At 41.4% G+C, this 12,530-nt stretch overlaps 1 protein-coding gene across 1 annotated transcript in view; it reads right to left on the reverse strand.

Annotated features, from left to right (window-relative positions):
- LOC106504180 (uncharacterized) overlaps nt 1-12,530 on the reverse strand; it is a 68,651-nt gene that overhangs the window by 8,174 nt on the left and 47,947 nt on the right. The window contains exons 4-5 of the mRNA XM_085020131.1: nt 7,256-7,443; nt 5,845-5,920 (exon numbers count right to left, since the gene is read on the reverse strand). The gene's annotated coding sequence lies outside the window, so the exon portion shown is untranslated. The remainder of the gene's footprint in view (nt 1-5,844; nt 5,921-7,255; nt 7,444-12,530) is intronic.

The raw sequence follows: 12,530 nt of genomic DNA on the forward strand, positions 1-12,530 counted from the left end.
AATGAAGACCTTGCCTCTTCTTCTCTAATCTCTCTTTTCTTCTGGGCCCAGCTAGTGCAAGAGGATGTGAAAAGAGAAAGAAAAACTGACTCTGAACTCCCCTCCTCACTATATGTTTGCATATCTGGTTGAAGCCCACATTAGTGGAAGGGAAAACTTTAATTGGGATAAGAAGCTGGGAGTTCCCATCCTGGCTCAGTGGTTAAGGAACCCAACTAGGATCCATGAGCACGAGGGTTCGATCCCTGGCCTTGCTCAGTAGATTAAGGATCCTGCGTGACGGTGAACTGTGGTGGAAGTCACAGATGCAGCTTGCATCCTGCATTGCGGTGGTTGTGGCGTAGGCCGGCAGCTGTAGCTCTAATTCAACCCCTAGCCTGGGAACTTCCATGTGCCATGGGTGCAGCCCTGAAAAGACAAAAGACAAAAGACAAAAAAAAAAAAAAGTTGAGGTCTTTTTATTAGTTTGGACCGAACTTTTCAAGACCCATGAGTAGGGACGAAAGATTGGAGAGAGCAGATTTGAAGGGCCAGATATAAGATAGAACAAAGTTGCTTTCTGCTCAAATCCTCCCAAGTCCAACTTGTTTATTTCACAAATTATAGGTGGATAACTTTGAGGAAGGATTGATTGCAAAAGGGAGAGGTACTTGTGGCCAGATCCCAATTAAGAGAGGCTGATGTCTAGAAATCAGGCAAAAACACAGTGGTAAATCTGGCAGGAATTAATGGCTGCTTCACAGTGGAAGAGAAGGAAGGCGGATGACTCATATAAGCTTCTAAAGTTTCTAGCCTGAGAGACTGGAAGATGGTGACTTGATGGATAGTAATGCCACTTCTATAGCTAAATATGTGCTCTAGAGAGATTTCACACTTAGGTCAACGATGCCACATTTTTGGAACACTTCAACTGAGTTTCTCCTGAGCCAATGGCTTCCGGGCCAATTTATGAGTCATATAAAAAATCAATCTCATTACTGTTCATTTATCCATTTTTCATTTAATCCATCATTTAACAAATTTTTAAGCATTCCCTATGCATTATGCACTGTGGTAGTCACTGCAGAGAAAAATTTGCAGGACACAGGCTCTATCTGCAAGTTGCTCACATCCACCTGCTCCACCTCCAGTTAAATATTGGGGTAACCCTGGGTTTTGTGGTCTTACCCCCCTTTAAACGCTCAATGTCATTGCTTTTATGTAGAAAAGAGCAAAGCATTGTGTAAATTGGGTACGTACCATCTTAAGTATATTATCTTATTTCCATTTGCCCATTTGTCCATTTTGCTTTATGTCCTATAGAATTTAGACTGTCCAGAAATTTGATCTCTACCCAAGTTTGTACTTTCTAAATGTAAGCAGATACTCCAAATCAGTCTAAAAATCACTGGCACAAAAGGTACCCAAACAGGCCCATATAATTGTGTTCTCTCTCACTCTCTACCACACACACACACACACACACACACACACACAATGTTCATACCACTCATATTCAGCTCTGACAACAATATATATCTAGTTCTCAGGATATCAAAATTTGATGCTAAGTCCTCTAAGGGATATCAACTTTAGGAATATAGTTCATTCTCTTTTGTGAAACCCACAACTAAGTAGGAAAAAGAGATACATTTATAAATATACATGATACAAAGTATGAAGTGATATTAAGAGAATAAACAATACATTATAATAAATTAATAAGGGAGGAAAAACCTACACTAACCCCTTGTATTCATGTTGCTTTTCTTCTTGACCTCAGGCATAGAGATCTGGGTCAACCATACGCTTCAGTGTATTCAATAAGTATGCTCTGAGCACCTACTATGTGCCAGGCACCTTTCTAGGTATTGAAGATATGCAACTTTTATTCAAGTTGGGCCAATGGAAAAAATTAAAGAAGGCGATGGCAGAGCACATTATTAGATAGCTCTTTGGTTGGGTGATCAGAGAGAGCTTACCTGAGGATGTTTTGTTTAAGTAAGACCTGACTGACAAGGGGGTGCCCACTGTGAAAAGGAATATATGAAGGACGAGCATCTCAGACAAGGGGAACAGCTATTGCAAAAGCCCCAAGCAAGGATGAGCTTCATGTGCTACAGAGACTAAAAGAAGGCACGTGTGTCTGTAACACTGTGGGCAAGGTGGGAGACTGGAAGGAGATGAGGTTGGAACGGTGGGCCGTGACCAGGTAACTAAGGCTAGGCTTTTGAATAATATAAAGTTTGGCGGATCCTTAAATGCATACGCATGTGCACACACACACACACACACACACACACACACACACACGCATGCACGTTCCAAAAATGTTTCATGCATTGGCAGAACTAGTGGAATCTATGACTACTTGGAAGAAATAACATTCATTTGGATCAAGTTTCATTACTTTATATTCACATCCAATACTTAATTTGACTAGGAAAATCTAAAGAACTAAAGGATATTTGCAAACTGGTATCACTGAACAGAGTTTAGGAAAAGCCATGGGCTCCTAAAGAACAATTTGAAAAAGAGATCTCGTGATAGCAAGCAGAGTGAGTAGAACAATATCAATTACAGAGTAAAGAATGGCAGTTTTTGCTGTTTTTCATTAGGCTGCAGATGATTAAGCCATATGCTCATTACTGATTTTGGATAAGGCCCCTCTCTTATTTTGTATTGTTATTTTTTCCCAATCCTTACTCCATAGGTACTCGTTGTTTTTCTTTTTTGTCTTTTTAGGGCTGCACTTGTGGCATATGGAGGTTCCCAGGCTAGGGGTTGAATAGGAGCTGTAGTTGCTGGCCTATGCCACAGCCACAGCCACACCAGAAACAAGTTGTGTCTGCAACCTACACCACAGCTCATGGCAATGCCGGATCCTTAACCCACTGAGCAAGGCCAGGGATCGAACCTGCGTCCTGATGGGTACTAGTCAGATCTATTTCCGCTGAGCCATGACAGGAATTCCCGGTATCCTTTCTAATATGTTTGGAACGTGTCCTCAGATGGGTATGCATTTTTGAAAAATATATGGGTTGTTTTCCATGAATGTAATTTTAATTAGCCAACATGGAACTGTTCCCTGATACTGTTCTGTCTTATTTATTTATTCAAGACTATGTTTAAAGGCCTATCCATGTTGCTCTGTAAATCTCTAATTCATCACTGCCAGTTGCTACAGAGTATTTTGTGATAAGAACTCTTCATATTTTACTTACTCACACTCCTAGAGATGGATATGAGATTGCTGCCCACTATACACAATGACCATTATAAATCTACCCTTTTAGGTTGAGGTGAGCTCTCTGGAGGATCGCAGGGCCAGAAGGGTTATTCTCACCCAAATTCTCTTGGTAAAGCTGGACTGTTCTCCTGAATGAACACACTAGTCCACACGCCCATTATATTTCATAAGTGATTTATACAGAACACACTGAGTCTCAGAGACATATGGTGAGGTATTCAAGGTCAAACAGATAGTGTCTTAAGATCAAAATCCAAATCTTCCAATTCAGTTTTAAGTCTTCTTCCACTGGGAAAATGTCTTTCTGAGGAAGCTTACCATTACCTACACGGTTGTGCACTAGCGGAAAGGCAAAGTTTGGCTGAATTACTACTTAAGGGGTATAAATATCCTTCACTGCCCCTCATGCAATGATTGCTTATTGAATGGCAGCTACGGGAGACACCGCTGTTTTCCTTCATGAGGTCAAGGTTGTATTCCTACCAAGCAGGTATGTGCTAGGGATACACTCTTCCTTTCCTAGAAGGAACGTACAATCTAATTTCCTCTCGCAACCACAGTAACATTCATACAGGTAGCAGATTTTCAAAAACTTCCAGTGGTTCTGTTTTCTCGCACATGCATTTCAGGCACTCAGAATCCCTTGGAACTGATTGTTTTACCCGGTCTCTGTTCTCCATTTTCAGAGAATACAAACTCCTTCAAATTCAGGTCTCAAATATCTGAGTCAGGAGTTCCCTTGTGGCACAGCAGGTTAAGGATCTGGCACTGTCACTGCAGTAGCTTGGGTCAATGATGTGGCGTAGGTTCAATCCCTGGCCCAGGAAATTACATATATATATATATATCTATATATCTCCAAGTCAGTGAAGAAGAAAAGTTACAAGGTGAGTGGCCAGTGCCCAGTGTGTAGCACAGTGATTTTGTTGGGAGTACAATGCTTTATGAGTGAGTATGGCAGAACCATAAACTGGATCCATTTTAGCTGTGGTCGGTTATGCCCTTGGGTTTGAAATAATTACTTTCTGAGACATGTGGTTCCCAGATGAAATTCATGCTGTGATTTGATATTTTTAATGCAAAAAAAAAACCTTTTTTCTAGCAGAAATTCATCACCAACATGTCAAGGAATTCAATGACTAAAAATAATCTCCCCATAGAGTGCATGAACACGGTGTGCAGACTTGGAAAGGAAGAACGCACCAGCGAGTCTGTGTGAAAGAGAATGACATCACCAGTGACCTGGCTGGTATCAAAAGGCTGTCCCAGAGGTCAAAAAATTTTGAACCTACTAAAGATGATTTCAAATGCTTACTGTGGACACTAGCTTTCAAATTGTATCAGTTCCATAAAGGCAGTTACAAGTTGAGGAAAGTCCAGCCCCAGATACTCTTTTAACATCTTTTTGATTCCGAGATGGAATCTGTGCTTGATATATGTCTAGTTTGTACACATTTAGGTGGAGCCCATTCTTCCCCCTCAGAAAATGGTTTTCCTAGTTCCTGGGGAAGCCGGAATTTATCCTGGGGGGCAGGCGGGCAGCAGTGGGTAATAGAAGATGAAGCTGAGGGCATGAACAGATTTGTATTAAATCTCTACACCCAAGGCTCTGATTTTTGGTAAGGCTCTTGGGGCCCAGGGCTGAATTTAATCTACCAAATTGAGACCCAGGAGTGGAAGTCAACTGGGGGCTGGCCAGGGGAGGGGACCATCCATGCAACTACTTGTAGGAGGAGCATTCTGTGCTGGGGAAGACATTTTTGCCACTGGAGGCAGCAGCTCCTGGTTTGGAGGAAGAACCTTTGTGGGCATGGCTGATGCTGGCAGAGGCAGGAGCCATCTCACCATGCCAGTTCTGCAGTATGTTTCTGAGGGTTGTTACTAGAACCTTAGCCTAAAGCCTGTTATTCCAGCCTTTCCAATGCTTATATGAGCTACCTAATAAATCCTTTTCTGCCTAAACCACTTATTATGGATTTTGCTGTCGAAACCAAGAAACGAGCACAATTTTAGTTGATTATAGAATTGGACTTAGGGTTTTCCTTTGTGCTGTTTGGTGTGTCATACTGCTTTATCTGACTTATCAGCCTTAAATAGAATCTTTTGACTCCCCTGGCTATAAAATCTTTTGACTCCTCCATTGGAAAAGCATAGGAAAAATTAGCATATTTATCCTCAATTTTTACTATACACTTTCCTGCTGGACCCAAAGTCTCCAAGTTTGAGGCAGCCGGCTTTCCTAGATAATTACTGTGAATAGTCATAATCCTAAATACCAAATCTAGACTTCTTAGTGTCCAGTTGTCTGCTTGATTATCGGCTCAAACACAAGACTATTCTTATGCTTGCCCAGAAAGAAGGAAGAACAGTGGGGGAGGATGAGGGACCTCTCTGTCATTCCACTGAAACCCCAACCTACTCTGTGTCCGGCTGATTACCCAGCCCTGGTATGTCTTTCCATGGGATGATGACAAGACAGAGGACTACTTACCGCTTGTCTTCTTGCTGACCCCTGGTTTCTCCAATAAAATCTGATCTTTAAGCCATACTACATGATGCTGAGGCATTATTCTAAGCCCTGTTTCACCATGGGTGGTGACCACAAAAGGACTCACCTTGCATTACAGTGAAGAGCATGTCTCAGGATATAAAAGCCCCAGAAGTCATCAAAGAAGAGATCCATAACTGCAACTTCATGAATAAAAAAGCAATAAATCAATAATTACTGTAAGCAAAATCAAAAGGCAAATGACAAACTGGGGGAAATATTTGCAGCTCGTATCACTTCACATTAAGAGCTTATGTCCTTAATATAAAGAGTTCCTGCAAATCAATATGACCAATGTCCAGTATGAAAATGGGCCAATAACATGGATAGATAGTTTGTAGAAAGGGAACTACAAAGGAAACACTAAGATAAAATGATTCTTAAATATACAAAAAGAGGAAATGTTATTTTAAAATATCCTGAGCCTCCATTTGGCACCTCCTAGAATGGCACAGACCAGAACGTATGCTGTTGTCCATTGTGTTGACAAGGTCTGGCATGCTTACCTAGGGGATTAAAATTGATACAACCTCTAGGTCAAGTTCAAATGATAAATGGACATGCCCTTTTAATCTATATTCTAGTCCTAGGGATTTAGTCTACAAATATACTTGCATACATAAAAAATGTTATGTATGTTGCAGCATTGTTTGTGAGGGCATTTTCTTTCTTTCTTTTCTTTTTCTTTTTTTTTTTTTTTTTTTTTTGCATCTTAGGGCCGAATGTGCGGCACATGGAAGTTCCCAGGCTAGAGGTCGAATTGGAGCTACGGCCACTGGCCTACACCGCAGCCACAGCAACACAGGATCCAAGCTGCATCTGGGACTCAAACCACAGTTCACAGCAATGCCAGATACTTAACCCACCAGCAAGGCCAGGGATCACACCCGCATTCTCATGGATACTAGCCAGATTCATTTCCACTGAGCCACAAGGGGAACTCTCTGAGAGCAAAATATTCTGAATCAACTGAAAACAATAAGGAAAATAAGAAACTTCATCTTCAAAGAAACAGCTAAACCACTTTTACCCTGAACCTTAATATATATGAAGGAAGGCTGTTTTTTTTGGTGATAATCCAAGCTGAGTAAGAAGATTCAGACAGGGAGATTGCATACTATAGAGCTGGCAGAACTTAGCTCAAACACAAGTGGATCCCTGAGATGCAAAACCAACAATACTTTGAACAAGAACTGGTGGTGTTCCCTTGCGGCACAGCAAGTTAAGGATCCAGCATTGTCAGTGCAGTGGTTCAAACTGCTGCCGTGGCATGGGTCCTATCCCTTGCCTGGAGAAATTTCACATGTCACAGGTGCCACCAAAAAAAAAAAAAAAAAAAAAGAATTGGTGCAGGTCAGCTATTGAAGTTTCCCTGGATCTTTTTGAAAACCCGGCGAGGAAAGAAGGTTGCAGACCCATCATGGTGATGTCAGATAGAGGAAGAGCTGTCGGTAATAAGCTGCCTTGCAGTTGCTAACCTTTTCCTCTGAGCCTGATCAGCTCACACAAACACACAGGCAAACCCCGTCCTGTATCATGGGCGCTCCGGGAAAGGTCTGGCATTCTGTTCTGGTCCCTTCTCTGCAAGTACTTCAGCGAATAGGTTGTCTTAGGAGAGGGTCGCAGAAGACACTCTTCACGTGGTGGTCTATGTGAACGGCGGCCCCTGGAGGGAATACAATATGGATGGTGACCCTTGGATATGGATAGTGGGTCCGCCCTGCAGGAAAAAGCTCCCTTCCTTAAGGTGGGAAATGATCAAGAGGGGGGAAATGTACAGCTTTCTCCAAAATTCAAGAAAAAAGGAGGAAAGCAAAAGGGAAAATCATTGGCAGATAAAGAATGAGAGCAGAAAAATCTTACCACAAATCTGGTCAAAAATCATAATCAAATAAAGGTCCATAAACTTGAGGAACTAAGGAAAAAATAACCTCTAGAAAAAATTAACCTGTATATAATAAGCACTCAATGCAGAGATATAAGGGGTCAAGGTGAAAAAGACAACTGAATGAGTAAGTGTTAACATGTGCTTCTTTGAGGTAGAATTTATATAGTCTTAGATGAGTGACTTGAATTTTTAAAAGGTATCCACACCCATGTAACCACCATTCTGACTGTGATACGGAATACTACCAACACCCAAGAAGTCAATTACCTTGACTGCCCCTCCCAGTCAAAGGTAATTGTCTTGACCACTATCACCCACCATTATTAGCTAGTTTTGTCTAGTGTTGAAAGTCCTATAAATGAAAACATACAGTAGGCGCTCTTACATGCTACATTCTTTCACTTTACATTGGGTCTACGAGGTTCATCCATGTGCTTGTGAACAGTAGTAGTTCATTCTTTTGCAATATTATACAGTATCCCATTATATAAATGCAAGGCTGTTTACCTATTAATATTTAAGCTGTTTCCAGTTTTTAGCTACTATGAAAGGAGCTGCTATGAACACTCTTGGACATGTCTTTGGGGGGATATGAACATTCATTTCTCTTAACAATTTACAAAGGAGTGGAATTTCTAGGTCATGAAGTACATGTATATTTAGCTTTGGAGTCATTAAAAAGTTTTCCAAAGTGGCTGTACTAATTTAACCCAGGCAGACATCCTCCATATCCTAGCCTCTACTTGTATTGCTGGTTCTTTTAGTTTTTGCCATTCTGGTAGAAGCATCTCACTGCAATTTTAATTTACATTTCACTGGTGCCTCATATTTAAAAATTTTTCATGTGAAGTACCCATTCAAGTCTTTGCCCATTTTTTTATTAGGTTGTCTTTTTTCTTATTAATATGAAGGAGTTATTTGTATATTCTGGGTAGGAGTCATTTGTCAGATATATATATATATCTACATATATATACAAATACTCTTCTTCCAGTCTGTATTTTGCCTTTTCACTTCAATGATGTCTTTTGATGAAAAATTCTTAAGTTTAACTAGATCTAACTTATCAACACTTTATATTTTTCCAGAATAGGGCACTTCGTTTGTATTAGAAACCTGTTCAGGCAGATACCCTTCTCTCTCTCATCTTTTTTTTTTTTTTTTTTTTTTTTGGCTTTTTAGAGCTGCATCCGCAGCATATGGAGGTTCCCAGGCTAGGGATCTAATTGGAGCTACAGCTGCTGGCCTACAACACAACCACAGCAACATGGGCTCCAAGCCGTGTCTGCAAACTACATCACAGCTCATGGCAATGCCGGACCTTAACCCACTGAGTGAGGCCAGGGATAACCCACAACCTCGGGTTCCTGGTCGGATTCGTTTCCACTGCCCCTGACAGGAACTCCACCAACGGTTTTCTTAATAATGTCTGGGAACTTGTCTGCTACCTCTTGGTCAGCAGAAGCCACTTCTCCTGTTATCTTGACATTTTTAAACCCAAACCTCTTTCTAAAATAATCAAGTCATCCTGTGCTGGCATTAAATTCTCTAACTTTAGATTCCTCACCTTCCTTTTGCTTGAAGTTGTGACCTTGCTTCTTCTTGCATTATCTTAGAGTCTATAGGTATGCCTTTCTTACAGCAATCCTGTACCCACATAAAAACTGCACTTTCAATACCAGATGAAAAGGTATTTTGCAAAAAAGTGCAAGGTTTTCACCCTGCTGGCATATCTGTGAAACGGCTTCACAAGTTTCCTTTTCTTGTTTTTACAATGGCTCTTATACTGGATTCATTTATCTTGAAATGGTCAAAACCACAGCTGCAGACTTCAACCTCTGGTACATATCAAGCAATTCAAGTTTTTCTTGTCATGTCATGCCTTTTCTCTGCTTCTTGGGAACACTTCCAGCATAAGTAGTGGCACTTGGTACAAATCCCATGTGTTATTCAAGGTTTATGGTATTGCAGTAAACACGGAGAAAAGTATCTGAGACCCTCAGGAGATCACATTTTACTACAATATGCAATTTACTGGAGCCACCAAATGCTCACACAGAAAAAATTAGTGTCACCCAGTATTTTAAGTCAGCTCATCACAACAGCAATAGGAGGTGGCTATGAAATTATTACAGTGTACAGTTATGTACCACAGTTAATTTCATGCAGTTATGATTTAATACTGCATATTTACTTTTGCTTTACATCTCTCTCGATTGTGAATGGCACCATATTTAGTGTTTATTTGCATAAGCTGTGATAAATTGTATCCTTTAATAATAGATTTTGTGGTAGTAAATGATGAAATGGAATAGTATCTACAAATACTTTTTGCATTTGTGACATAACTTTCCCTCTTTTTTTTTTTTTTGATACTTCTAGGCTACAGAGTTCATTTGCATTTTTCTTTTTCTTCCTTCCTTTCTTTTTTTTTTTGTCTTTTTAGGGCCGCACTTGTGGCATATGGAGGTTCCCAGGCTAGAGGTCAAACCAAAGCTGTAGCTGCCAGCCTGCACCACAGTCACAGCAACTTGGGATCTGAGGCATGTCTGAGACCTACATCACAGCTCATAGCAATGCTGGCCCCACTGAGCAAGACCAAGAATCAAATCTGCATTCTTGTCTCCGCTGAGCCACAACGGGAACTCCCATTTGTGTTTTTTCAATGTGTCACAAATCTCCAAAAAATTTTTCAATATATTAAAAAAAAAAAAATCTGTGTGTAAGTGGAGTCATGCAGTTCGAATCTGTGCTGTTCAAGGGCGAACTGTTGTTTCTTTCTGGGAGAAAGTACTACAGGACGACCTTTAGCCAACCAAGAGAGGATGGAGAAATTGGGGAAGTGTATTCATTAGATAAGAACATAACACAGAGGACAAAGAAGGTTTCTGCCCAGAAACTTGTCCAAAGTGCTTGACAAAAGCTGAGAGTGTCACCAAAGTAAGAAGGTCGTGGTTCTGCACTGAAAGAATTCAGAGCAACCTGCCTGAGCGGGGTTATAATGGAGAAAGAGCCAGACCTCAGATGGGTTACAGGCCAGGAGAGAGGTGAATAGCCCAGAGAGTGCCATTAAACCCCACCCTGCTGAGAAAACCGGGTCACAAGTCTTGGACCCTAGACTTCAACTGTGAAAACAAAGAGGCCAAAAGCACCCAGGCCCTCTTGAGATCAGCAGATACCAGAGAGCATCTCTGAAGCAGAGCTAGGGAGTCCCTTTACCCAACACCACAGGGGAAAAGCAATAGCTCCCTCTCTCTGCGAATCGAGACCAGGCTTAGGAACAGCAGAAACACTAACATAACCAGGTGCTTAGCGTGTACGAAGCATGGTTATGCGCTCTTTACATGTATTAATTAATTTCATCATCACAACTCTAAGAGATAAATATTATTCTTACTCCCATTCTAAAGACTCAGCAACAGAGGCTCAGAGAGGTTAAGCAGCATGCCCCAGACCACACAGCAATTAAGCGGCTGAGCTGAAACATACAGACAGTCTGGTTCCAGAGCCTATGCTCAAACCATTATGTAAATGTATTACTTAAATCAGTCCACAAAGATAAACCTAAATCTTTATAAATAGGGAATTTGTGAGGTAAATCATGTTAACTCACCTGAAATTTAATGTAGGCATTACAAAGAAAAAGGTAGCTTGGAGTTCCCGTTGTGGCAGAGGAAATGAATTCGACTAGTATCCATGAGAATGCGGGTTTGATCCCTGGCCTGGCTCAATGGGTTAAGGATATGGCATTGCTGTGAGCTGTGGTGTAGACCAGCAGCTACAGCTCCAATCTGACCCCTAGCCTGGTAATTTCCATATGCTGTGGGTACAGCTCTAAAAAGGAAAAAAAAAAAAAAAAGTTTAGCTTTACTTGTGCTGATATGGAATGATCTATGAGACACTAAGTGGAAAGAGCAGAGCACAGAAAAATGTGTTATATGCTACCTTATAAATTAAAGTTTCCATAGACACTGCATCTGCATTGATACTCCCAGAAACACACTCCAGAACTGAAAATAGTTGTAACCACTGGAGAGAGGGACCAGGAATCCAAGCGATATAGGCTGAGAAGAAACCTGCTTTTCATGCTTTTCCTTTGTGTGCCTTTTGAATTTTATACTATGTGGATATGTTACCTAATAAAAAACATGTGACCTAAATAAAAAGATACAAAGGAAGTTGAGGGGTCTCCCGGGGACATGAAATGATAAAGGCATCTCACCAAATTGAGTGATGCCCTCTGGCAGGGAGAAAGTTTCACTAGAGATAACTCTACAATCAAAGGAATTTCCTTCAGAGGAAAATGAGAAAACAAACATGACATGATGTTGAGCCGGGATGCTTGACTGATGCACCCAATTTCGGCAGACTTGGGATTCCAAAGTGAGGTGTGAGCCCAGGAGGGAATTTCAAAGCAGGTGCCTAGAACAGGTTAGACAAGGAACCCACACTATGGAGAGAGGAGAAAGGGAGAACTCTGCGAGGAGGGAGGGTTCCTCTAGAGGGAGATTTGAAACCTTCTCCTGAAAGGTAGAGGCGCTTCAGCAGGACGCCCTGGAGACCCATGCTGCTCTCCATGCCGGGTTGGTTATGAGGGTCCACCACTGAGAGAGAAAGCTAAAGGGGAAACAGTGCCCCGGCCCTGAGAGCACAGGCAAGACCTCTCCTGTTTTCCAGAGGTCATTTTAAATGGATCCTACCCTCTCAGGCACCTTGCTGGGATGAGAGGACATAGGTAAAAAGCACACTGGCAGGAGCTGGGGTCAAGAGGAGAACAGGTGCAACCAACCAAAACAAAGGGCACTTCTTAGGTCAAAGCACAGGTCAGTGAAGGCCCAGGAGCAGAATGTATGAAAGGCCTAGAA

Source organism: Sus scrofa, chromosome 3 (assembly GCF_054392235.1).
Source record: "Sus scrofa isolate SSC_HxYL_T2T_F1_AM1 chromosome 3, Sscrofa_HxYL_maternal_Yorkshire_Landrace_v2.0, whole genome shotgun sequence".
Taxonomy (NCBI): Eukaryota; Metazoa; Chordata; class Mammalia; order Artiodactyla; family Suidae; genus Sus; species Sus scrofa.